This window comes from Nicotiana attenuata, chromosome 11 (genome assembly GCF_001879085.1).
Source record: "Nicotiana attenuata strain UT chromosome 11, NIATTr2, whole genome shotgun sequence".
NCBI lineage: Eukaryota > Viridiplantae > Streptophyta > Magnoliopsida > Solanales > Solanaceae > Nicotiana > Nicotiana attenuata.
This window is the reverse complement of record NC_031999.1, coordinates 15,474,712-15,478,666: the sequence shown is the minus strand read 5'-3', so window position 1 is coordinate 15,478,666 and position 3,955 is coordinate 15,474,712.

Here is a 3,955-nt window from a genome sequence, read left to right as displayed (position 1 = left end):
TGTTGTTGAGCTTAGTGGCGAAGGCACTTAGCCTTAAAAGGTTCAATTGCGAAGGCGCATAGCCTGAGTCCCAGTTCGAGCGAGGTCGAACTGTCAAACTTTGATGGCGAAGGCACTTAGCCTGAGTCCCAGTTCGAGCGAGGTCGAACTATTAAACTTTGATGGCGAAGGCACTTAGCCTTAAAAGGTTCCCTGGGGGAGTCCCAATTTGCTTAATTCTGCTTGCATTGGAGAATATGATGCGTTTCTCGGGTGACTGCCCCTACGTTTATTCCATTTGGAGAAATAGTTAGTTAAAACAATATAAAGCATTTGTTACCTCAGTTTGATCGCGTTCCCTTCTCCGGTTATGCTTTCGGTGGTCTCTACCAATTTGGCAAGGCCGTCTATTTTGATGTTTTGTGCTCGGGGCACCTGGTCGAGTTGATACTTGTCAAACTCGGGAAGTAGCTTATGGATTCCTGCCTAATATTTTCGTGGCCTTTGTTCTTTTATTTGGAAAGTCCCTGTGACTTGGTTGATGACGGGTTGTGAGCCATATCGGAGGATGATTCGCCGTGCTCCATACTTGAGAGCTAGTTTCTTGTCCTTGTAAATGTCAAAGCCAAAAGTGATGTTGGCATGAAAAAGCACACGAAGGCCTGAAAGGACGCCACTGTGCAGAACCATACCTCCCAACCATGGTATTTTAGCACCAGCCAAGTGTAATGTTGGGCCACTTCTTAAATCAAGATTAGATGTCAATGCATACGACGGGGTAATTCCCAAATATTCTACATCTTTTATTCAATAAAACTCCAATAGCTCTGGATTTGGAAATTGTTTAAAGATTTGTCAGTAATAGTCTTTGTTGCATGATAATGCGGACGAGGCGAGTGATCAAATGGAAACCTCTAATGATTTTATTTTAATGCAACAGACCGAAGGCCTTCTAGTTGAGCTAAATATCTTGAGCTGTTTATGACTTCTTGGAGCAATATTGAGACCATATCTTTACTCACCTTGAAACCATGATTCAACAGAGGTACTTCAATCATTATTTTATTAGGTGTATCAAATTCGTTTGGCTTCCCTGAAGACGCTCCATAGTCAGAATTGAATCTCAGATCTAGAGGAAACTAAAATTTTAACAAGAAATCCCCACAGACGGCGCCAAATTGTTTGGCTCAAAAGTTGTTTAAACCTTTTTGAATAAATCAATCAAAGATGAAGGGGTAAATCCTAGTTAAAGATAATTAACTCTAGATCCGAGACGAATAATATGAGTAGAAAAACATAGTCGAGTATAAATATTGGGCATGATTATAGCCAGATTTAATAGCATAAAGAAAGATGCATTGAATAATATTAAATGGCGACAAAATATAGATAAAGGAGAAGATTCACCCGATCTTGGGTGAGTCGGATCTTCTTTCATGAATGATCGATAAAATACAAGACCCATTGGACCCTTTTTGGATCTGATGAAGGTATGGGATCATAGATCCTCTCCTCTCGAAGGAGAGGAGTGTTTACATATTTTTCTAGCAAGAGGGAGGGAGAGAGCCAGCCCCTCTTTTTGGGAAGTCCTCCCTTCCTATTTATAAGGGGTATTCCTAGAAAAACATTAAAAGAAAAGGTACAATTATAGGGAATATTCGGCAGAATATTCCTTTTGAGGATTCCAAAGCAGACTAGTTGTTTCATCACTGTCCAACCTCGACTTGTCCGACCTTGGCCTGTCCGACCTCGGCTTTATTGATAACGGTCCGACCTCAGCTTTACTGATGACGGTCCGACCTTTGCTTTATTGGTGACGGTCCGACCTTGGCCTGTCCGACCTTGGCCTTATGTCTTCGTGTGCCGAATTTCTCTGGTCTAATTTTGACTCATATAGTTAGTCCCTCCGCTTATCGAGGTCATCTCTTGGTCGAGCTCGGTGAGCGGACCATTAATCGTAGTTCGAGACATTCGGATGGGGAGGTCGACTAGTATGGGTTGCAGCTGAGGATGCCGATGCCGAGGGAGAATATCTTGGAGATGGTGGTGGAGAGAGTGGCGATGGTGCCACCGAGTGAAAAGATAGCTGTCTTTTTTGACCATTGATCAGGGTCGTATGTAATCTGCGACTATTTGCGCAGTGACTTCGTATAAAGAAGAATTTTTCGTTGTTATTCGTCGTGTACTTTTCTATGTTTTTGCTTTTCGCGACTTTGGTGCGAGGTAGATTCCCGCATGGCGAGTCCCGATCTTTCTTTCCCTTTGTATTTTCTGACGACACTTGGCCTTAGTGACATTTCAAATTCTCTTTGGCGAAGGCCCATGGCGTTAGAGGGTATTATTTCGATTTTATCGAAATATTGGCCCGTCGTCTTCGATCGAGGTTGAACTCTTCTTTTTAGTGAAGGCCCATGGCCTTAACGGGTGTTATTTCGAACTTGTCGAAATATTAACCCGTCGTCGTTCGATAAAGGTCGTACTCTTCTTCTTTGGCGAAGGCTCCTTTACCTCAGCGCTAATTTCAGTATTGTTCATACTGATTGATAGATTCTTATTGGAACTTGTGACCGTGCAAGATTTTTACTTTGAAGAGTTGGAAGAAGTATTGCAGTTTTACCCACAAGGATATCATGGAATTGACAGGGAGGGAAGGCCTGTTTATATCGAAAGGCTCGGACAAGCTCATCCCAACAAACTTATGCGGATCACCGCGATTGATCGCTACTTGAAATATCATGTTCATGAATTTGAAAGGGCGCTACATGAGAAGTTCCCTGCATGTTCTATTGCCGCAAAGAAAAGGATCTGAACAACAACTACAATTTTGGATGTGCAAGGCTTAGTACGTTTGTTTTATTGGTGGTTAATTTACCAAACTGATGTTGTTTCTAACTTGTAGGATGCCCTATTTTACACAGTGTGAACCATTTTGAACACTTACAGATTTGTATGTGCAAGGCTTAGTACGGTTGTTTCTAACCGATGTGTTTTGGTTGATTCGATGTTGTTTGAGGTGTTTTGAAGATTTGCATAAGTTTGGATAGTGGTATAAGACTTGTTGGTGCTTTTGGTTGAGGTCCCGGGGGCCTCGGGGTGATTTCGGATGGTTGGCGAAAGATTTGAGTTGGGTTGTGACAACTGAAGTCTTTCCCATTGCTGTCATAACCGCACCTGCGGCTAGGGGACCGCACGTGGGGTCTCGCAGATGCGAGACAAGAGCCGCAGATGTGGCCAAATGCAAGTAAGTGAAAAACCGCAGATGCGGGATATGAACCGCACATGCGGGACCACAGAAGCGGATATCTGGTCGCAGGTGCGGAAGGGGCTTTAAGTGATGACCGCAGAAGCGGTTCTCGGACTGCAGAAGAGGTTGCGCAGGAGCGATAAATGGTCCGCAGGTGCTAAAAACCTGGGCCAGAAGGTATAAAAGATTGCCTTCGCGAAATTTTGGTTATTCCACCATTTCTAAGTCGGCTTTGGAGCTTTTTGGGAGATTTTTAAAGAGGAATTCAAAGGATATCATCTGGAGGTAAGATTTTGAACCTAGTAATCGATCCTATGGCATTATTTCACTGGTTTGGCCTAAGATTCATGAAAATTAAGGGTTAAAAATTGGGAACTAGGGCTTGAGAATTGGAGACCTTTGAGCAAGGTTTGAGGGGTCATTTGTGATCGGATTTTTGTACTTTTGATATGTATGAACTCGTGGGGAGATAAGGAGTCTAATGATGTAAAATTTATCGAATTCCGAGATGTGGGACCGGGGGTCGGGTTTGGCTAATTTCGGGATTTGTGTTGTTTTCGATTTGTTTTCGAGTGGGCTTTGTCCCCTTAGCATATTTTGATGGTTATGTATTGATTTTGCCTAGATTTGGAGCATCTGGAGGCCGATTCGAGGGGCAAAGGCATCGCGAGCTAGAGTTTGGGCCGGATTGAGCTGAGTAATGATTGTAAATGTTGTCCTGAGGGTATGAAA